The 24,455-nt window shown below is 45.2% G+C and overlaps 1 long non-coding RNA gene across 1 annotated transcript; it reads left to right on the forward strand.

Annotated features, from left to right (window-relative positions):
- The first annotated feature begins 2,679 nt into the window (after positions 1–2,679).
- LOC142463018 (uncharacterized) lies at positions 2,680–16,966 on the forward strand. Its single transcript, XR_012787337.1, has 3 exons — positions 2,680–2,746; positions 4,092–4,157; positions 15,424–16,966. It is a non-coding gene; the product is annotated as an uncharacterized LOC142463018 (long non-coding RNA).
- The last annotated feature ends 7,489 nt before the right edge of the window (positions 16,967–24,455 follow it).

Raw genomic sequence — 24,455 nt, forward strand, 5'->3', positions numbered from 1 at the left:
AGGCACAGTGAGGGGGGGGAGAGACACAGTGAGGGGAGGGGGGAGAGAGGCACAGTGAGGGGAGTGGGGGAGAGAGGCACAGTGAGGGGAGTGGGGGAGAGAGGCACAGTGAGGGGAGTGGGGGACAGAAGCACAGTGAGGGGAGGGGAGAGAGGCACAGTGAGGGGAGTGGGGGAGAGAGGCACAGTGAGGGGAGTGGGGGAGAGAGGCACAGTGAGGGGAGAGGGGAGAGAGGCACAGTGAGGGGAGGGGAGGAGGCACAGTGAGGGGGGAGAGAGGCACAGTGAGGGGAGGGGGGAGAGAGGCACAGTGAGGGGGGGAGAGAGGCAAAGTGAGGGGAGCGGGGCACAGTGAGGGGAGGGGAGAGAGGCACAGTGAGGGGAGAGGGGAGAGAGGCGCAGTGAGGGGAGGGGGGAGGAGGCACAGTGAGGGGGGGAGAGAGGCACAGTGAGGGGAGGGGGGAGAGAGGCACAGTGAGGGGGGGAGAGAGGCAAAGTGAGGGGAGCGGGGCACAGTGAGGGGAGGGGAGAGAGGCACAGTGAGGGGAGTGGGGGAGAGGCACAGTGTGGGGAAGGAGGGGAGAGAGGCACAGTGAGGGGAGTGGGAGAGGCACAGTGAGGGAAGGGGGGAGAGAGGCACAGTGAGGGGAGGGGGGAGAGAGGCACAGTGAGGGGAGTGGGGGAGAGAGGCACAGTGAGGGGAGGGGGGAGCGAGGCACAGTGAGGGGACGGGGGGACAGAGGCACAGTGAGGGGAGGAGGGGAGAGAGGCACAGTGAGGGGAGGGGGGAGAGAGGCACAGTGAGGTGGGGAGAGAGGCACAGTGAGGGGAGGGGCGGAGAGAGGCACAGTGAGGAGAAGGGAGAGAAGCACAGTGAGGGGAGGGGGGAGAGGCACAGTGAGGGGAGAGGTACAGTGAGGGGAGGGGGGAGAGGCACAGTGAGGGGAGGGGGAGAGGCACAGTGAGGGGAAGGGGAGAGAGGCACAGTGAGGGGAGGGGGAGAGGCACAGTGAGGGGAGGGGGAGAGGCACAGTGAGGGGAGAGAGGCACAGTGAGGGGAGAGAGGCACAGTGAGGGGAGGGAGAGAGGCACAGTGAGGGGGAGAGAGGCACAGTGAGGGGAGGGAGAGAGGCACAGTGAGGGGAGGGGGAGAGGCACAGTGAGGGGAGAGAGGCACAGTGAGGGGAGGGAGAGAGGCACAGTGAGGGGAGGGGTAGAGTGAGGAAAGGGGGGAGAGGCACAGTGAGGGAATGGGGAGAGAGAGGCACAGTGAGGGGAGGGGGAGGAATGCACAATGAGGAGGGGGAGAGAGGCACAGGGAGGGGAGGGGAGGGGAAAGAGGCACAGTGAGTTGAGGGAGAGAAGCACGGGGAGGGGAGAGGCACAGGGAGAGGGGAGCGAGGCACAGTGAGGGGAGAGGGGAGAGAGGCACAGTGAGGGGGAGAGAGGCACAGTGAAAGGAGGGGAGAGTGAGGAAAGGGGGAGAGGCACAGTGAGGGGAGGAGAGAGAGAGGCTCAGTGAGGGAAGGGAGGAGAGAGGCTCAGTGAGGGAAGGGAGGAGAGAGGCACAGTGAGGGGAGGGGAGGAGAGAGGCACATTGAGGGAAGGAGGAGAGAGGCACAGTGAGGGGGGGAGAGGCACAGTGAGGGGAGGGGGGTGAGAGGCACAGTGAGGGGAGGGGGTGAGGGGAGGGAGGAGAGAGGCACAGTGAGGGAAGGGAGGAGAGAGGCACTGTGAGGGGGGATAGAGGCACAGTGAGGGGGGGATAGAGGCACAGTGAGGGGGGGATAGAGGCACAGTCAGGGGGGGGATAGAGGCACAGTCAGGGGAAGGGGTGAGAGGCACAGTGAGGGGAGGGAGGAGAGAGGCACAGTGAGGGGAGGGGGAGAGAGGCGCAGCAAGGGGAGGGGGAGAGGCACAGTGAGGGGAGTGGGGGAAGGGGGTATAGAGGCAGTGAGGGTAGGGGGAGAGAGGCGCAGTGAGGGGAGGGGGAAGAGGTGCGCAGTGAGGGGAGGGGGAAAAAGAGGCACAGTGAGGGGAGGGGGAGAGGGATGGGAGAGGCACAGTGAGGGGACGGGGGGAGGCACAGTGAGGGGAGGGGGAGAGGCACAGTGAGGCGAGCGGGAGAGGCACAGTGAGGGGAGAGAGAGGCACAGTGATGGGGAGAGAGAGGCACAGTGATGGGGAGAGAGAGGCACAGTGATGGGGAGAGAGAGGCACAGTGAGGGGGAGAGAGGCACAGTAAGGGAGAGAAGAAATGATTAAGGCTGTTCCTATAGTGCCGTCGATGGCGACACGACGGGTGACGACGCCGTCGCCACCGGCAAAAGTTATGTTTCGCCGGGCGGCGGCAGTGCGGGATTCCGGCAATTTGATTTGTTCAAGTGACGTGACGTGACGGCCCTTGAAAAATCTAATTTTGCTGGCTTCCAGTTTCCGCAACGGCGACGTCGCTTTGTCGCCGTAGCGGGCACTATAAGTGCACGTGGCGGCAATGCTTCTGTTTTCGGCCGACGTCGCCAGTACTATATGCGCGGCCTAAGAATGTAGATTAAATATTTGAAAAATTGTGCTTATGATGGGCTTTATTTTCCTGTTATTTTCCCTGTGCTAATTATTCTACTCCATACAAAATGTTCCTAATATTTCACTATACTGAGATAAATCCCTTAATTTCCCAGCGTTCTCGTGTGGTAACGGGGGAAGGGAGCAGCGCTGATTGAGACGACTCTAGGGAGCGATTCATGGTATGTTTATCAATTTAAACTTTTACATCCTCGTAACCTTTTATAAAACACAGAACAAATGCAAAGAAAGCTGCAGAATGGCCGGTGTGGGGATCAAACCCACGGCCGCGGCATTATTATCCCCACAACTGCGCTATCCAGCAAGCAACTGTATGTAGCAAGCGAGTCAGCGCAGGAGCTGCGGGAAAGTGTTTTACCTAGTATAGAACGGCTGGCTAACCACAGCCATATATAAGTGCCACGCGCGCACGCCGGAGCAAGCGCGCCCACTATATTACGTGCCGTAGTGTATATTTACAGACAGAAAGGAACAAATAACGTTTCCGGGCGGCAGCCCTTCCGTCTCATCGCCCCTCAGTGTTACACAAATATAACAGACAGACATTTATGTAACACTGACATTCGCCCCCACCCACTTGGCGCCAAAACGCTATTAAGCAGACCCCGTTCCAGTTGTGTGGAGGTCTCAAATTAGCCGGTAAGACCACGCGTATCTGGTTGCCGGTGCTTCCGGGTTGTGACATCACGTGTCACGGCAAGGTCTGCCCCTCATAACGAGCGTCGTTGCCACGGGACCACATGTGTATCATACTTGTTACCATGGCAACAAAGGACGCTAGCGCACATGTATATATATACAATGTAACAGACATTTAAAAGCCCATAATGAGAAATATAAGAACTGGAACCAAACTACTAGTGAAGAAGCTGGTTAAGGGATAAGAACTGAATAAACAATGTCGTGTGTGTGTGTGTGTGTGTGTGTGTGTGTGTGTGTGTGTGTGTGTGTGTGTGTGTGTGTGTGTGTGTGTGTGTGTGTGTGTGTGTGTGTGTGTGTGTGTGTGTGTGTGTGTAGACCCGGCGTTGCACGTGAGCTAAATTTCCAGCTATGAGGGGGGGGGGGAGAGGAGGGGGGGACGGACAGTGGACAGGAGGGGGGAGCGGGAGAGGCACAGTGATGGGGAGAGAGAGGCTCAGTAAGGGAGAGAAAAAATGATTAAGGCTGTGCCTATAGTGCCGTCGATGGCGACACGACGGGTGACGACGCCGTCGCCACCGGCGAAAGATATGTTTCGCCGGGCGGTGGCAGTGCGGGATTCCGGCAATTTGATTTGTTCACGTGACAATGTCACTATAAGTGCACGCGGCAGCAATGCTTCTGTTTTCGGCCGACGTCGCCAGTACTATAAGCGCGGCCTAAGAATGTACAGTAGATTAAATATGTGAATAATTGTGCTTATGATGGACTTTATTTTCTTGTTATTTTCCCTGTGCTAATTATTCTGCTCCATACAAAATGTTCCTAATATTTCACTATACTGCTATAAATCCCTTAATTTCCCAGCGTTCTCATGTGGTAACGGGGGAAGGGAGCAGCGCTGATTGAGACGACCCTAGGGAGCGATTCATGGTATGTTTATCAATTTAAACTTTTACATCCTCATAATCTTTTATAAAACACAGAACAAATGCAAAGAAAGCTGCAGAATGGCCGGTGTGGGGATCAAACCCACGGCCGCGGCATTATTATCCCCACAACTGCGCTATCCAGCAAGCAAGCAACTGTATGTAGCAAGCGAGTCAGCGCAGGAGCTGCGGGAAAGTATTTTACTCATCACTTAGGCTGCGGCCACGCTAGCGCTGAGCGTGCTGACCGCGCTGTGCTTGCCGAGTTTAGTTTTCACCCAGGCTTTAAAAAAAAGAAAATGGATAGAAGTGCGGCGCAACTGCGCATGTCCAATGAAAGGCTCCCGGATGACTAGTTCAACATAACTTTATTTGACACACACCAGGGCTACACCAGCATCTCCCCCTCAACGCGTTTCACCCTTACGCAGAGGGCTTCGTCTTGGAGTGGGGAGAAGTGGTGACAGCCTCTTAAATACCTAAAAGCCCGCGAAAGCGGCATTACAACTTTAACCCCTTCAGTGCTATATGCCTGTTAGCTAATATCATGCTATTTAAAGTATTTAATGTCTGTGCAGCTCACTATAAACATATTATATGCACAGAGAGCATCTAAATTATATATTCAGACATACACAGTAGCAAAATGATAAGACTATTTGGCAGCACATTCCAGGTATATGAATAAACATAAAAAGCTGTTGCAAACACTGCAAGTGGAATATACTCAACACTAGATTCACAATAACCCAAGTTATATACCGATTAGTCAGTCATACATATAGGGGCTTCCTAATGCTTTATTTAGACATATTTGTGACTTATAGACCAGTGAATCAAGGGAAGGTAGGTGGGAAAGGGAGAGAAACAAGGGTAAAAGGGGGGGGGGAGAGAAGGGGGGGAAAAGAGGAGGGGGGGAGGTATGGAAGGGGGGGGGGATGAGAAGTGTGAGGGAGGGAAAGAGAGAGGGGGGGGGGGGAGGAGGGGGGAGGGGAGGGGGAAAGGCTAAGGGAGGGACAGTGCAGAGAATAAATCAGAAATACACAATAGACGTTCTGTTCTAAAGAAGACCATAATATGTACATATCTGCATTCCACGTATAACACTCTTACTGTATATATATCTCTTAAAGAAAACATCGTAGATCCCAATCCACATTAAGTCCACTGGGTTGTAATGTGTTTAATGTGTGGATCCAGTGCGCCTCCCTTTGGTGTGGGAGCTTGATTCTATCCCCTCCCCGAGGGGGGAGGACTACATGTTCTATAGCGCAACAACTGAAATTGTCCACAGAACCCAATGGACAGTTGTTAAAGTGGATTGGGACCGGATGTGTCATGTCTGAATTCTTGATGAGCCTTAAGTGTTCTAGAATGCGAATTTTTAAGGCTCTACTGGTAAGCCCCACATACTGTTTTTTTACATCCGCATTGTAACAAGTATATGACATAATTGGTCTGACATGACATAAAGGTTTTTATCTGATATTTCCGTGTTTCAAGTTTATCAGTGAAATGTTTAACTTTCTTCATTTTGGGACAAATCTTACAGTGCCCACATTTAAATGATCCAATCAATTTTGGAAAGAAAGACAGTTTATTCTGGTTAGTATTAGTAGTTTTCAGCAAACTGGGTGACAGAAGATTCCCTAGCGTAGCTGCTCTACGGAACACTATTTTGGGTCCCACACATGCCATTTTATTTAGTAAAGGGTCTAGTGAAAGTGTGGCCCAATGTTTGCGTATGATGGTTTTAATTGAGTTTGCTTGTTCGCTATAGTTTGTAATAAAGAATGGCGCTTCTGTGTTCTCGGCCTGTGTATCTATCTGGGTACTGTTGGCTGCTATGTTGGTGAGGGTATTCCTATCCATATTCAGTGCATGCTGATATGCCTGATCAAGGTCTGCACCATCGTATCCCCTCGACAGGAACCTCCTCCTCATCTCTTTCGCCCTGTGGATAAAGGCCTCCAATGTGGAGCAGTTACGGCGTAATCGCAGGAACTGCCCCTTTGGAATGCCCTTAACCAGAGGGCGTGCGTGACAACTGTTATAATGAAGTAATGAGTTCCTGGCATTCTCCTTTCTATAGATGTCTGATTGAATATTATACTCCATATCCACATATAAATTTAAATCTAGAAAGTAAATGTGGTTTTTATTATATGTGTGAGTAAATTTCAAGTTGAGAGTATTGTCTGCCAGGTATTCAAAGAACCTCAAAAGGTCTTCCTCCCCACCACTCCAGATCAAAATCAGGTCGTCAATGTAGCGTTTGTAAAACACCACATGACGCCTGAAGGGATTGGAATCTCCAAACACGTGGGACATCTCCCACCAACCCATGAACAAGTTGGCGTAGGAGGGGGCAAAGGATGTCCCCATAGCTGTCCCACGTGTTTGGAGATAATACTGCTGGTCAAAGAAAAAATAATTGTGCGTAAGTGAAAATCTAATACTGTCAAGAATAAAAACTATGTGTGCTGGCGAAAGAGTGGAAAAAAAAGAGACTTTGAAGCGCGCTCAACTTGCCCGCAGCACTCCCCGCGTGAGCTTGCGAAATAGCCAGGACACCCGGCGCTCCTGCTTGGGGAGCTGGTGACGTCACTGCTCTGCTCATACACACACACACAAACGCACACACACATACACACACACACATACACACACACACATACACACACACACAAGCACACACACACGCACACGCACACACACATATATATATATATATATATACAGTGTTCGACAATCCTATACATTTACACGCCCGGGGCGGGTGGATTTAACCCCTGGGCGAGTAAATATTGGCCCAAGCAGCACACGTGTTTATTTTTTTAAATTTCCCTGCTCGCGCTGAAATTTTCCCGCTCTAGCTGCCTGAAACAAAAAAAAAAAAAAAAACTCCCCCTACCTGACTGCTGATTGGCGCGCGCTCCCAGGCTTTGTGGGCGCGCGGCCAGGCTCTATATGAGCCGGCCCCCAACGTATGGCCATTTTTTCTGGCCGGAGATCTGTTGGAGAGTACGAGCGTAAGTACTCTCCAATCCTCCATCCCCTCTGCTCCTTCCCTGCCTCCTGCAGTTCCCCCTTTCTCCCCCCAACCCCCGATACCCGCGCGTGGCTGGATATGGTAGCGTGGGTGTTCCCCCTTCTCTCCCCGGCCCCCGCTTACCCCAGCTTCCCGCGCGGGGCAGAGGTGTCCCCCCCCTTCCCCCCCCCCCCCCCCCCGGCCTCCCCCGATCCCTGGGTGATGGTAGTGGGTGTTCCCCGGCTTCCCGCGATACCCGCGCGGGGCTGGTGATGGTAGTGGGGATGTTCCCCGCGATACCCTTGGGGGGCGGGTGATGGTAGTGGGGGGCTTCCCCACTTACCCCGGCTTCCCGCGATACCCTTGGGGGGCGGGTGATGGTAGTGGGGGTGTTCCCCGCTTACCCCGGCTTCCCGCGCCGCTTCGCCTGATCCCCGCGCGGGGCTGGAGATGGTAGCGGGGGTTTTCCCCCCTTACCTACTTTGTCTCCGCTTCTCCACTGTCCCGTGGCTGTCCGCGCAGGGCGGGAGATGGTCGCGGGGGGGGGGGGGGAGCGAGCGGGTCAGTGGTGGTGCTCGGTCGTGCGGCCTTTCCTCTTCTACCCCCTGTCGTGTGTGGAGAGTGTGTGTGTGTGTGTCACCCCAGTCAGTCACCCCGTCACGGAGGTTATTTGGACTGGGGCGCTCCCTAAATTTTGTGGCTTAAAAAGTTGTTGTAACGCCTTACTCTGTTAAAAAATGATAAAATATAAAATATGATTTTGGTGTTTGTGGTGCAAAAGGGTGTGTAGAAAAACATATACTGGCCCTTTTAGTTGATTTTGTGGTTGCTGCTTGACCTTGGAGAAGGGAATCCCGTGTCCTTCTCAGCGTGGCAGTAGTGGTGTGAAGATGGTCAGCGCGAACCTCGTGGACCTCACGGATATAGTGAATCCGGATGCAGTATTAAGACAAGAATAAAAGAATAAAACACGATATTAGTGTATCATGTCCACATTGGGGGATTGGGGGGGAAAAAAGGGGAGGGGGGGAGTGGGAAGGGGGAGTAGGGGGGTGGGGTAGGAGTGGACGGTGGTGGGATGGATGGTGGGTTCCCACTAACTAATCACAGAATACATAGAATATATGGATCCAGTGACTCACACGGGCTTGTGTGGTGTCTCTCCCTCAACGCTGACTGGTGTGGGTAAATACAGACTCATATACTGGAGTCTCAGATATACATTAAACTCACACGGCCTGATGTGAGTCCTTGCCCTCAGAGGGTAATGTCCTGTATGGATGGTGTCCTGTTGTTTCAGCAGAGTTGTCCCCCGATGGGTGTGGTGTGTGAGTGTCTCCTCTCCCCGTATCCCAAATGACCAAAAAGCAATGTGCAAACCAAAAGTCAAAATGAATTAAAAGGTCTTTAATGGGTTAACAGTGAAGACATGTGCATACACTATGCATACATGTTGTGGTGCTTAAAAGGTATAAAACAATATATGACACGATAACACAATGAACTAAACAGTATGTGATGTACTGAAGCAAACACAAAAAAGGACTCTCACACTAAACGAATATACAAAATCACTTGCCCAGCATCATCCGCTCAGAGCACTCCTGCACGATCTCCTCCTCCGTTTTTTGCTCCAACTGGCGCGTCCGGCAGCGGAACCGGAAAGGGGGATCTGAACCGGATGTCCTGCAGTGTGCTGGGTCCCTCTGTCAATGAGCTCCGGCAGGGAACTACGCGTTTCACAATAAGCTTCGTCAGGTTCCTGCCGGATGCTCATTGTGTGCTGCATTTATAGGTGCCCCCATTAGTTTAATTGGAGAAACACCTGGATTAAGGGCATGGTTTAAATTTAGACGGTTATATCTCTTTATAGGAGCTACCTTTGGTAGCCCCTAATGTCAGGGATAGTGAGATGTGCCTGTAAATATAAATAATGGGTTAGATAAGCATATATTAAAATTAGATAAGCATATATTAAAATAAATCAATACATTATAAAAACTACATTTTAAAAAATACTTAGAGATGATCATTGTATTTGTCCTTAGAAGCATTTTAAGTTTAATAAAAAACGGTGGAAATTGGAATTTGATTGGGGTATTTGTGTGATTTGGAATCTTTTAGTTCCTCCGTGTGCAGTATTTTTAAAACCATTCTCTGTTGGTTAAAATCTTTACATATGTAATACAATAGTGCCACCATGTGGCTGGATGTGAAAATTACCTCAACACTGTCATAACCTAATGGTAAAAGTTAAGCAATCTTGGTAGTGTGGCACACATCCCTTTAAAGTAACTTAAAAATGTGCCAGAGTGTATTACAGCAAAAAATATATTTATGTGACAAAAGTTATAACGAATTACATATTTGACGGAAAAAATATAATATTATTATTATCAAGATGGTTAAAAAACCTTACTGTTTATAGCCACTACATCTGACATAAGGGTAGAACAACCTAGGCACCCAAAATCTTGGTTTCCTCATTCAGCTATCTAAAATGTACCACTCAATATCTCCGTGTTAGTTAAAAGATATTTCATTTGTAATACAATGCTGCCACCAAGTGGCCGCATATCGAAATTGCTACTTCAAAACCCTAATATTATCTCTACCACACTGTGGATAGTGCGGTATTCAGTTAAGTGTAGAGTCATTGTTTAAAATATATTGCAAAAGTATATTCCAGCGGATGACGAGAGTATATCAAATATGCATGAGCATGGGTTTACACAGACATTTGATATTAGAAAAATACTTGTATAGGTGATTTCGACGCGGAGCTCTCATGTGGTGAAAATGTTCAAAACGTATAGTCCAGATTCTTCATAACTCCTTTCTAACTTCAATTCATGTTGCAGAGGTTGTCGCGATGGTATGCATCATTTCTGGTCCTCAAGGGTTGGTTCGAGGTAGATTCATATTTGGGACGTGCGCCCTATTGGAGATTGGAGAGGAAGTGGATCAGTGTGTGTTAAAACAAAGAGGTAGATGTAAATGAAATTTAATAAAATAAAATAGTAGATGTTATAGAATAGTAGATGTTTATAAAATATTAAAAAATAAAAGTTGTTTAAAAATTGTTTAAAAATGGGAGATTTGGAGCAGATTGATGGGTGTTCAGAGAAAGGCTGCAATGTCTATCTCTACATTGAGGCCTGTGGGTACCAGGCTTTTCAATTTGTAGATCCAAAACGTTTCTTTTCTTGATAGAGATGTCAGTCTGTCGCCTCCCCTCCAATGTGGGGGGACTACTTCAATGCCCCTAAATTCAAGGCCCGACGGATCTCCTTGGTGATGTAGTGCGAAATGCTTAGAGACACTATGTGTCATTAGTTTCCGTCTGATATTCCCTAGGTGTTCCAAAATACGCACCCGCAGGGGTCGACTGGTGCGCCCTACATATTAGAGTCCACAGGGGCAGTTTAAAAGGTAGACTACGAATTCTGATTTGCAATTAATGAAGCTGCCGGTTTTGAACTGTTCTCCTGTTGTATTAGAGCTGAACTGAATTGTTTACTTACTTCCCTGTTTGCATGCTTTGCATGTATTACATCTATGGAAACCTTTGGCTGTTTGTAGCCAGTTTGAGTCCTGGCCTGTTGTTCTATTCTCCATTCTAAAGAGGCTTGGTGCTAACTTTCTTTTGATGTTATCTGCCCTTTTATAGATGACTTTCGGTTTTTCTGGGAGGTACTCTTTCAGGGTGGGGTCTCCCTGTAGGAGATGCCAGTGTTTATTCAGGATCTGTTGTATGCTTCCTGCATCCTGACTAAACTGTGTTAAGAAAGCGATGCTGAACTCTTCTTTGGGCTTAGGTGGATTAGTTTTAAGGATTTCACTACGTTCGAGCTCCCCTACTTTTCTCTTATTGCTATATCCATCTTATCGTTATCATAGTTTTTAGCAATGAAACGCTTCTTAAGAATATTGGATTGTTCCCTATAAATATGGTCATCGCTACAGTTTCTCCTAATTCGACGAAACTGTCCTGGGGGTATGTTCTTTAACCATTTTTTGTGGTGGCAGCTAGTGTTAAGTAGGTAGTTGTTACAGTCCACTTTTTTGAAGAAAGTTTTAGTCTTTAGTTTGGTGTCTTCTATGTAAATAGTAAGGTCTAAGAAGTCTACCGTGTTATTTCCTATGCAAGTTGTAAAAGCCAAGTTCCTCTCATTAGTATTAATATAGTTTAAGAAATGGTTCAAGTTTTCACTACTACCTTTCCAGATGAAAAACACATCATCGATGTATCTTCGCCATAGCACGAGATCCGCACCAAATTCATGCTCTGACCAGATGGTATCAGTCTCCCAATTGTCCATGAACAGATTGGCATAACTTGGTGCGAATTTCGTACTCATCGCTGTGCCACATTTTTGTAGGAAATATGTTCCATCAAATTTAAAAAGGTTATGCTTCAGAATAAAATTGATACTTTCTAAAATGAAGCGTCTTTGTTCTATTTTAACAGTTGGGTCTTTTGTTAATGTCCTATTGATGGCTTCAATTCCATCGTCGTGTTTTATGGATGTGTATAATGAAGTTACATCACAAGTGCAGATTTTGTAGTCATCTTGCCAAATTACCTGTTCTAATACATTAAGAATTTGCGTGGTATCTCTTAGATAGGACCGCATCTCCGCAACATATGGTTGTAGAAAACCATCTATATATTCCGATAGTCGCGACGTGAGTGAGCCTATCCCAGAGATGATGGGTCTCCCTGGTGGTGCTTTAATATCCTTATGTATTTTGGGTAAAAAATAAAATATCGGCATAACTGGGAATTTTATATTTAAATAGTCGTATTCTTTTTCATTTAGGACTCCTGTTGTACTGCCTTTGTCTAGTAGGGTGAGGAATTCTATACAGAATTCTTTATGCGGATTCGTCTTAAGACGTGCATAGGTGATGTCGTCAGATAATATCCTCTCTGCTTCTCCCTTATAATATTCAGTGTCCATAATGACAACCCCCCCCCCTTTGTCTGCTTGTTTGAATATGATATCCTTATCTTTCTCTAAGTTTTGCAAAGCGATTTTCTCTTTTAGTGTTAAATTGTTCTTCGTTATCTTTGTCGTACCTGAGGTCAGTTTGTCAAAGTCTTCCTGGATTTTTTGGTGGAACACTTCTAGATTATGGCCTTTTGCCCAGCTAGGATAGAATTTGGACTTGTTTTTAAGATTTGAATGTTTAAAATCACTCTCTATGTTTATGTTCGTATCATTACTTACTATCTCCCTAGTTTGTGCGTCTTTGGAAAGAATTTTTTTTTTAAGCGTAAGCTGTCTGATGTATTTGTGTGCGTCTATATACAGATTAAAACTATTCGCCTTAGCAACTGGCGCGAAATTCAGCCCCTTTTTTATAAGCTTACATTCATCTATGTTGAGTTCTTTTTTACTTAGATTAAATATACAGTATTGTTTACATCGCTGCTCTTTTCCTGTGTCCTTCTTCCTCCCCGCTTTCCTCGTGTGGTCTTTTTCTGAGTTTTGTGTTTGGTGTTTCTATTTCTTTCTGTTCTTCTACCACTAGAGTGCGATTCTGGGTGGCTATTGGTGGTGGTTTTGCTACTTGGGCCTGTTCTAAAAAATGACCTGTATGTGGTCTGGGTGATCGTTGTTCTCTCACGTGACCTTGCTCCTTATCATGTCTTTCTCTGTATGTTTGCCTCTGTTCCCTGTAAGGTGATTTGCGTTCCCGTCTTGGGCTTTGGTCCCTATATTGTTTGTGGGGTGACCGGTAGTGTCTCCTTTGGCTTTCTTCTCTCTCATAGCGTCTCTCTCTGTATTCCCGATTTGACCCATAGTGTTTGTAAGGTGATCTGTGGTCCCTATCTCTGCTCCTTTCTTTCTCATACCTGCTATCACGTTCAAGTGGTGATCTAGTTCTGTAGTTATATGTTGTTGGCTTAGCAGTGTGATACCTTTCGTGATACTCTTTTGCTTTAGAATAGTATTTATTGTCCTGCCAATGTTCTTCTCTGTCTCTTTCATTTTTCTTTGCCTCGTCCCTTTTGTGGCTTCCTGTGTCTTCAATAGTGTGCGTTTTAGTTTCTTTATTCTCTCTAGGGGTTTCTAGGGCACCCGCCTCCTGCCTTCTTGGTGGAATTTGTCTAGCCTCTTTATTAAATGATACATTCTTATTGTTTTCATATTTGGGATAGTTCTTATGCCTCTCTGGATTCGTTGGATAGCTTAATGTGTTGGATCTTGAATTCTGGTTTTTATTACTATCTTCTCTACTCCTATATTCGAACATTTTCCTATCCCTTGGGGTGCTAGGTGGGACTAGTGAGATCCGTTGCCATTTGGGGTTTGACCCCACTACATAATCTTCCTCGTCTCGTCTGAATTTTTTGTTCTTTGACTCTATCAGGTTTTTTTCTATGGCGTCTATTTCATCCGCTAGTTTTCTGTCCCTACTTATGAAGGTGGGATTATCTATAGAGGTTTCTAATCTTTTCTGAATTAGTGTGACTTCTCGGTCAATTTCTATTAGTGTCTTTGTATGGTGTTTAATGATAAGTTTCATTAAAGTGAATGAACAGGCATCCATAGCTTCCTCCCATTGTACATTGTATTCTACATCTGCTAATTCAAAGGATGATTTTTTATCAAACCGTAAACCCCTAGGAATACGTTTGATGTCAATGTATTTTTCTAGGTAGACTTTGTCCCAGACCTTTTTGGTCTCCTTCTTAAGTAAATTCTCTAGTTTATCGAATTCATTATTTATTGTTTCTAAGTCTCCCATTTCCGCTGACTCAATTTCTCTCATTTTGTTCTCTATGTTGTTACTTCTAAAAATTCTTTTTGTGAAAACACTCTCCTTGATTTCGACCATATCTTCTATCTCTATGGTTGCTACTTCCATGTTGAGATTTCTAATGTGGGGTGCTGCCACCAGGATGGGATTAGAGAAGTCTGGAGGTTATTTGGACTGGGGCGCTCCCTAAATTTTGTGGCTTAAAAAGTTGTTGTAACGCCTTACTCTGTTAAAAAATGATAAAATATAAAATATGATTTTGGTGTTTGTGGTGCAAAAGGGTGTGTAGAAAAACATATACTGGCCCTTTTAGTTGATTTTGTGGTTGCTGCTTGACCTTGGAGAAGGGAATCCCGTGTCCTTCTCAGCGTGGCAGTAGTGGTGTGAAGATGGTCAGCGCGAACCTCGTGGACTTCACGGATATAGTGGATCCGGATGCAGTATTAAGACAAGAATAAAAGAATAAAACACGATATTAGTGTATCATGTCCACATTGGGGGATTGGGGGGAAAAAAAGGGGAGGGGGGGAGTGGGAAGGGGGAGTAGAGGGGTGGGGTAGGAGTGGACGGTTGTGGGATGGATGGTGGGTTCCCACTAACTAATCACAGAATACATAGAATATATGGATCCAGTGACTCACACGGGCTTGTGTGGTGTCTCTCCCTCAACGCTGACTGGTGTGGGTAAATACAGACTCATATACTGGAGTCTCAGATATACATTAAACTCACACGGCCTGATGTGAGTCCTTGCCCTCAGAGGGTAATGTCCTGTATGGATGGTGTCCTGTTGTTTCAGCAGAGTTGTCCCCCGATGGGTGTGGTGTGTGAGTGTCTCCTCTCCCCGTATCCCAAATGACCAAAAAGAAATGTGCAAACCAAAAGTCAAAATGAATTAAAAGGTCTTTAATGGGTTAACCGTGAAGACATGTGCATACACTATGCATACATGTTGTGGTGCTTAAAAGGTATAAAACAATATATGACACGATAACACAATGTGATGTACTGAAGCAAACACAAAAAAGGACTCTCACACTAAACGAATATAAGGGAATATCAGACGGAAACTAATGACACATAGTGTCTCTAAGCATTTCGCACTACATCACCAAGGAGATCCGTCGGGCCTTGAATTTAGGGGCATTGAAGTAGTCCCCCCACATTGGAGGGGAGGCGACAGACTGACATCTCTATCAAGAAAAGAAACGTTTTGGATCTACAAATTGAAAAGCCTGGTACCCACAGGCCTCAATGTAGAGATAGACATTGCAGCCTTTCTCTGAACACCCATCAATCTGCTCCAAATCCCCCATTTGTAAACAATTTTTAAACAACTTTTATTTTTTAATATTTTATAAACATCTACTATTCTATAACATCTACTATTTTATTTTATTAAATTTCATTTACATCTACCTCTTTGTTTTAACACACACTGATCCACTTCCTCTCCAATCTCCAATAGGGCGCACGTCCCAAATATGAATCTACCTCGAACCAACCCTTGAGGACCAGAAATGATGCATACCATCGCGACAACCTCTGCAACATGAATTGAAGTTAGAAAGGAGTTATGAAGAATCTGGACTATACGTTTTGAACATTTTGAACTTTTTCACCACATGAGAGCTCCGCGTCGAAATCACCTATACAAGTATTTTTCTAATATCAAATGTCTGTGTAAACCCATGCTCATGCATATTTGATATACTCTCGTCATCCACTGGAATATACTTTTGCAATATATTTTAAACAATGACTCTACACTTAACTGAATACCGCACTATCCACAGTGTGGTAGAGATAATATTAGGGTTTTGAAGTAGCAATTTCGATATGCGGCCACTTGGTGGCAGCATTTGAAATATCTTTTAACTAACACGGAGATATTGAGTGGTACATTTTAGATAGCTGAATGAGGAAACCAAGATTTTGGGTGCCTAGGTTGTTCTACCCTTATGTCAGATGTAGTGGCTATAAACAGTAAGGTTTTTTAACCATCTTGATAATAATAATATTATATTTTTTCCGTCAAATATGTAATTCGTTATAACTTTTGTCACATAAATATATTTTTTGCTGTAATACACTCTGGCACATTTTTAAGTTACTTTAAAGGGATGTGTGCCACACTACCAAGATTGCTTAACTTTTACCATTAGGTTATGACAGTGTTGAGGTAATTTTCACATCCAGCCACATGGTGGCACTATTGTATTACATATGTAAAGATTTTAACCAACAGAGAATGGTTTTAAAAATACTGCACACGGAGGAACTAAAAGATTCCAAATCACACAAATACCCCAATCAAATTCCAATTTCCACCGTTTTTTATTAAACTTAAAATGCTTCTAAGGACAAATACAATGATCATCTCTAAGTATTTTTTAAAATGTAGTTTTTATAATGTATTGATTTATTTTAATATATGCTTATCTAATTTTAATATATGCTTATCTAACCCATTATTTATATTTACAGGCACATCTCACTATCCCTGACATTAGGGGCTTCCAAAGGTAGCTCCTATAAAGAGATATAACTGTCTAAATTTAAACCATGCCCTTAATCCAGGTGTTTCTCCAATTAAACTAATGGGGGCACCTATAAATGCAGCACACAATGAGCATCCGGCAGGAACCTGACGAAGCTTATTGCGAAACGCGTAGTTCCCTGCCGGAGCTCATTGACAGAGGGACCCAGCACACTGCAGGACATCCGGTTTAGATCCCCCTTTCCGGTTCCGCTGCCGGACGCGCCAGTTGGAGCAAAAAACGGAGGAGGAGATCGTGCAGGAGTGCTCTGAGCGGATGATGCTGGGCAAGTGATTTTGTATATTCGTTTAGTGTGAGAGTCCTTTTTTGTGTTTGCTTCAGTACATCACATACTGTTTAGTTCGTTGTGTTATCGTGTCATATTGTTTTATACCTTTTAAGCACCACAACATGTATGCATAGTGTATGCACATGTCTTCACTGTTAACCCATTAAAGACCTTTTAATTCATTTTGACTTTTGGTTTGCACATTTCTTTTTGGTCATTTGGGATACGGGGAGAGGAGACACTCACACACCACACCCATCGGGGGACAACTCTGCTGAAACAACAGGACACCATCCATACAGGACATTACCCTCTGAGGGCAAGGACTCACATCAGGCCGTGTGAGTTTAATGTATATCTGAGACTCCAGTATATGAGTCTGTATTTACCCACACCAGTCAGCGTTGAGGGAGAGACACCACACAAGCCCGTGTGAGTCACTGGATCCATATATTCTATGCATTCTGTGATTAGTTAGTGGGAACCCACCATCCATCCCACAACCGTCCACTCCTACCCCACCCCTCTACTCCCCCTTCCCACTCCCCCCCTCCCCTTTTTTTCCCCCCAATCCCCCAATGTGGACATGATACACTAATATCGTGTTTTATTCTTTTATTCTTGTCTTAATACTGCATCCGGATCCACTATATCCGTGAAGTCCACGAGGTTCGCGCTGACCATCTTCACACCACTACTGCCACGCTGAGAAGGACACGGGATTCCCTTCTCCAAGGTCAAGCAGCAACCACAAAATCAACTAAAAGGGCCAGTATATGTTTTTCTACACACCCTTTTGCACCACAAACACCAAAATCATATTTTATATTTTATCATTTTTTAACAGAGTAAGGCGTTACAACAACTTTTTAAGCCACAAAATTTAGGGAGCGCCCCAGTCCAAATAACCTCCAGACTTCTCTAATCCCATCCTGGTGGCAGCACCCCACATTAGAAATCTCAACATGGAAGTAGCAACCATAGAGATAGAAGATATGGTCGAAATCAAGGAGAGTGTTTTCACAAAAAAATTTTTTAGAAGTAACAACATAGAGAACAAAATGAGAGAAATTGAGTCAGCGGAAATGGGAGACTTAGAAACAATAAATAATGAATTCGATAAACTAGAGAATTTACTTAAGAAGGAGACCAAAAAGGTCTGGGACAAAGTCTACCTAGAAAAATACATTGACATCAAACGTATTCCTAGGGGTTTACGGTTTGATAAAAAATCATCCTTTGAATTAGCAGATGTAGAATACAATGTACAATGGGAGGAAGCTATGGATGCCTGTTCATTCACTTTAATGAAACTTATCATTAAACACCATACAAAGACACTAATAGAAATTGACCGAGAAGTCACACTAATTCAGAAAAGATTAGAAACCTCTATAGATAATCCCACCTTCATAAGTAGGGACAGAAAACTAGCGGATGAAATAGACGCCATAGAAAAAAACCTGATAGAGTCAAAGAACAAAAAATTCAGACGAGACGAGGAAGATTATGTAGTGGGGTCAAACCCCAAATGGCAACGGGTCTCACTAGTCCCACCTAGCACCCCAAGGGATAGAAAAATGTTCAAATATAGGAGTAGAGAAGATAGTAATAAAAACCAGAATTCAAGATCCAACACATTAAGCTATCCAACGAATCCAGAGAGGCATAAGAACTATCCCAAATATGAAAACAATAAGAATGTATCATTTAATAAAGAGGCTAGACAAATTCCACCAAGAAGGCAGGAGGCGGGTGTCCTAGAAACCCCTAGAGAGAATAAAGAAACTAAAACGCACACTATTGAAGACACAGGAAGCCACAAAAGGGACGAGGCAAAGAAAAATGATAGAAACAGAGAAGAACATTGGCAGGACAATAAATACTATTCTAAAGCAAAAGAGTATCACGAAAGGTATCACACTGCTAAGCCAACAACATATAACTACAGAACTAGATCACCACTTGAACGTGATAGCAGGTATGAGAAAGAAAGGAGCAGAGATAGGGACCACAGATCACCTTACAAACACTATGGGTCAAATCGGGAATACAGAGAGAGACGCTATGAGAGAGAAGAAAGCCAAAGGAGACACTACCGGTCACCCCACAAACAATATAGGGACCAGAGCCCAAGACGGGAACGCAAATCACCTTACAGGGAACAGAGGCAAACATACAGAGAAAGACATGATAAGGAGCAAGGTCACGTGAGAGAACAACGATCACCCAGACCACATACAGGTCATTTTTTAGAACAGGCCCAAGTAGCAAAACCACCACCAATAGCCACCCAGAATCGCACTCTAGTGGTAGAAGAACAGAAAGAAATAGAAACACCAAACACAAAACTCAGAAAAAGACCACACGAGGAAAGCGGGGAGGAAGAAGGACACAGGAAAAGAGCAGCGATGTAAACAATATATTTAATCTAAGTAAAAAAGAACTCAACATAGATGAATGTAAGCTTATAAAAAAGGGGCTGAATTTCGCGCCAGTTGCTAAGGCGAATAGTTTTAATCTGTATATAGACGCACACAAATACATCAGACAGCTTACGCTTAAAAAAAAAATTCTTTCCAAAGACGCACAAACTAGGGAGATAGTAAGTAATGATACGAACATAAACATAGAGAGTGATTTTAAACATTCAAATCTTAAAAACAAGTCCAAATTCTATCCTAGCTGGGCAAAAGGCCATAATCTAGAAGTGTTCCACCAAAAAATCCAGGAAGACTTTGACAAACTGACCTCAGGTACGACAAAGATAACGAAGAACAATTTAACACTAAAAGAGAAAATCGCTTTGCAAAACTTAGAGAAAGATAAGGATATCATATTCAAACAAGCAGACAAAGGGGGGGGGGGGTTGTCATTATGGACACTGAATATTATAAGGGAGAAGCAGAGAGGATATTATCTGACGACATCACCTATGCACGTCTTAAGACGAATCCGCATAAAGAATTCTGTATAGAATTCCTCACCCTACTAGACAAAGGCAGTACAACAGGAGTCCTAAATGAAAAAGAATACGACTATTTAAATATAAAATTCCCAGTTATGCCGATATTTTATTTTTTACCCAAAATACATAAGGATATTAAAGCACCACCAGGGAGACCCATCATCTCTGGGATAGGCTCACTCACGTCGCGACTATCGGAATATATAGATGGTTTTCTACAACCATATGTTGCGGAGATGCGGTCCTATCTAAGAGATACCACGCAAATTCTTAATGTATTAGAACAGGTAATTTGGCAAGATGACTACAAAATCTGCACTTGTGATGTAACTTCATTATACACATCCATAAAACACGACGATGGAATTGAAGCCATCAATAGGACATTAACAAAAGACCCAACTGTTAAAATAGAACAAAGACGCTTCATTTTAGAAAGTATCAATTTTATTCTGAAGCATAACCTTTTTAAATTTGATGGAACATATTTCCTACAAAAATGTGGCACAGCGATGGGTACGAAATTCGCACCAAGTTATGCCAATCTGTTCATGGACAATTGGGAGACCGATACCATCTGGTCAGAGCATGAATTTGGTGCGGATCTCGTGCTATGGCGAAGATACATCGATGATGTGTTTTTCATCTGGAAAGGTAGTAGTGAAAACTTGAACCATTTCTTAAACTATATTAATACTAATGAGAGGAACTTGGCTTTTACAACTTGCATAGGAAATAACACGGTAGACTTCTTAGACCTTACTATTTACATAGAAGACACCAAACTAAAGACTAAAACTTTCTTCAAAAAAGTGGACTGTAACAACTACCTACTTAACACTAGCTGCCACCACAAAAAATGGTTAAAGAACATACCCCCAGGACAGTTTCGTCGAATTAGGAGAAACTGTAGCGATGACCATATTTATAGGGAACAATCCAATATTCTTAAGAAGCGTTTCATTGCTAAAAACTATGATAACGATAAGATGGATATAGCAATAAGAGAAGTAGGGGAGCTCGAACGTATTGAAATCCTTAAAACTAATCCACCTAAACCCAAAGAAGAGTTCAGCATCGCTTTCTTAACACAGTTTAGTCAGGATGCAGGAAGCATACAACAGATCCTGAATAAACACTGGCATCTCCTACAGGGAGACCCCACCCTGAAAGAGTACCTCCCAGAAAAACCGAAAGTCATCTATAAAAGGGCAGATAACATCAAAAGAAAGTTAGCACCAAGCCTCTTTAGAATGGAGAATAGAACAACAGGCCAGGACTCAAACTGGCTACAAACAGCCAAAGGTTTCCATAGATGTAATACATGCAAAGCATGCAAACAGGGAAGTAAGGAAAAAATTCAGTTCAGCTCTAATACAACAGGAGAACAGTTCAAAACCGGCAGCTTCATTAATTGCAAATCAGAATTCGTAGTCTACCTTTTAAACTGCCCCTGTGGACTCCAATATGTAGGGCGCACCAGTCGACCCCTGCGGGTGCGTATTTTGGAACACCTAGGGAATATCAGACGGAAACTAATGACACATAGTGTCTCTAAGCATTTCGCACTACATCACCAAGGAGATCCGTCGGGCCTTGAATTTAGGGGCATTGAAGTAGTCCCCCCACATTGGAGGGGAGGCGACAGACTGACATCTCTATCAAGAAAAGAAACGTTTTGGATCTACAAATTGAAAAGCCTGGTACCCACAGGCCTCAATGTAGAGATAGACATTGCAGCCTTTCTCTGAACACCCATCAATCTGCTCCAAATCCCCCATTTGTAAACAATTTTTAAACAACTTTTATTTTTTAATATTTTATAAACATCTACTATTCTATAACATCTACTATTTTATTTTATTAAATTTCATTTACATCTACCTCTTTGTTTTAACACACACTGATCCACTTCCTCTCCAATCTCCAATAGGGCGCACGTCCCAAATATGAATCTACCTCGAACCAACCCTTGAGGACCAGAAATGATGCATACCATCGCGACAACCTCTGCAACATGAATTGAAGTTAGAAAGGAGTTATGAAGAATCTGGACTATACGTTTTGAACATTTTGAACTTTTTCACCACATGAGAGCTCCGCGTCGAAATCACCTATACAAGTATTTTTCTAATATCAAATGTCTGTGTAAACCCATGCTCATGCATATTTGATATACTCTCGTCATCCGCTGGAATATACTTTTGCAATATATTTTAAACAATGACTCTACACTTAAAGCTGCAGTTCAGTCTATATCCTGCATGTGTGTTTTTTTTAATAAATCAGTTCTGTAGTAAGAAAAAATACTTTTAGCATTTTCGGTTTTAAAAAAACAACTTTGAAAGACCAATTTTCTTGTATTCTATTTTAACAAGCATTTGCTTAGGCACTGCCCCTTCATGGCCTGTCACAAACCCAGGCACACCCCTTTGTCAGCACTGCCCTCCCTCTCTCTAAACGTGCACTAGCATCTGGTCACATGATCTTCCTCATACAGTAGTACATTCAAGGAAGCTGGAGAAAAGGGATCAGCCATGCATAGCAGCTCGGATAGGCGATTTCAAACTTATTACAGTGTTTATTCCATTCATTGCACGTGTATATAATGTAAAAATTGTAATAATTCCATTTATAGCAAACGTGTATATGTGAATATTATTTAGATGTATATGTATGTTACTGAAATGTGGAGTGAGTGTGTAGGTAAATACACACAATACACTTCCACTGCGCACATATATATATATATATATATATATATATATATATATATATATATATATATATATATTATATATGTATGTATATGTGAAGTTATGTGAGTAAAAAAGTGACAAAAACCCTCCATAGCAAGGCAAATAGCAAATGGAAATATTACTGTATGCTCATTTGTATGTATATATATATTTATATACACACACACTTCAAATACGGATAGTGATTCACGTAAATGATATATATATTCACTTTCTGGGAGTATAAGAGTGACTGTCCTGTTGTTCCTTTTTTTGTATCCATCATTGAATGGTATGCACCCTCTCTTTACGTTTATTTTATACTAGCTGAGAGACCCGGCGTTGCCCGGGATGTAATGTTCCCGCTCCTCTCTCTCTCCTCACCCCTCCCCTCTCTCTGTTTGTCCCCATTCACATCAATCCAGTTCCCCCCCTCCCTCCTTTACAGCGTCAGTCATTGTGTGTGCGTCAGTCAGTCAGTGTGTGTGCGCGCGCGTCAGTGAGTCTGACGCAGAAACACAAACACACACACAGACTGACTGACGCACACACACACACACAGTCAGTGTGTGCGTGTGTGTGTGCCTCAGTCAGTCAGTGTGTGCGTGCGGCAGTCAGTCAGTCATTCAGTAAGTGTGTGGGTGTGGGGGTGTGCGCGCACGCGCGTCAGTAAGTGTGTGTGTGTCAGTCAGTGTGTGTGTGTGTGTTTGTTTGTGTCAGTGTGTGTGTGTGTGTCAGTGTGTGTGTGTGTGTGTGTGTGTGTGTGCAGCAGTCAGTGTGTGTGTGTGCAGCAGTCAGTGGGTGTGTGTGCAGCAGTCAGTGTGTGTGTGTGTGTGCGCGCGTCAGTCTGTGTATGTGTGCGTGTGGCTGTGAGGGGTTGTGTGCATGCGGCTGTGAGGGGTTGTGTGCGTGCGTCAGTATGTATGTGTGTGTGTCAGTCAGTGCGTCAATCAGTCAGTGTGTGTGTGTGTGTGTGTGCGTGCGTCAGTCAGTCAGTGTGTGTGTGCGTCAGTGTGTGTGCGTGCGTCAGTCAGGGTGTGTGCGTGCGTCAGTCAGGGTGTGTGCGTGCGTCAGTCAGGGTGTGTGCGTGCGGCTGTCAGGGTTTGTGTGCGTGCGCCAGTCAGGGTTTGTGTGCGTGCGCCAGTCAGGGTTTGTGTGCGTACGCCAGTCAGGGTGTGTGTGCGTGCGTCAGTCAGGGTGTGTGCGTGCGTCACTCAGGGTGTGTGCGTGCGTCAGTCAGGGTGTGTGCGTGCGTCAGTCAGGGTGTGTGCGTGCGTCAGTCAGGGTGTGTGCGTGCGTCAGTCAGGGTGTGTGAGTGCGTCAGTCAGGGTGTGTGAGTGCGTCAGTCAGGGTGTGTGCGTGCGTCAGTCAAAGGGCAGGCGTGGGGGGGGTGAAGGGCAGGGGTAGGGGGGGTGAAGGGCAGGGGTAGGGGTGGGTGAAGGGTAGGGGTGGGTGAAGGTCAGGGTTAGGGGGGGTGAAGAGCAGGGGTAGTAGGGGGGGTGAAGGGCAGGGGTAGAGGGGGGTGAAGGGCAGGGGTGGTGAAGGGCAGGAGTAGGGGGGTGAAGGGCAGGGGTAGGGTGGGGTGAAAGTGAGGCACAAATTGTTGGCAGGAGTAAAATGTCCCTACACACACACACACACACACAACGGGAGTGAGAGGTGGTGGAGAGTGGGACTGGCGCAGATCCGAGGCTGCTTGGCCCCCCAGCGGCTGGGGAGTTGGCGGCCGGGGGGGTAAGGGAGCGGGCGGGGGGGGGGGGGAAAGGGAGCAGGCGGGGGGGTAAGGGAGCGGGCGGGGGGGGAGGGAGCGGCGAGGGGGTAAGGGAGCTTTGGCGGCTGGGGTAGGAGGGCCGCGCTTACCCCCTTTGTGAGTGTTTGTATGATATAGATATATATGCACACGCACGCATATACATGCGCACGCGCACACATACACGTGCACACGCACACATACATGCACACACG

Source organism: Ascaphus truei, chromosome 11 (genome assembly GCF_040206685.1).
Source record: "Ascaphus truei isolate aAscTru1 chromosome 11, aAscTru1.hap1, whole genome shotgun sequence".
In the NCBI taxonomy this organism is placed as follows: Eukaryota; Metazoa; Chordata; class Amphibia; order Anura; family Ascaphidae; genus Ascaphus; species Ascaphus truei.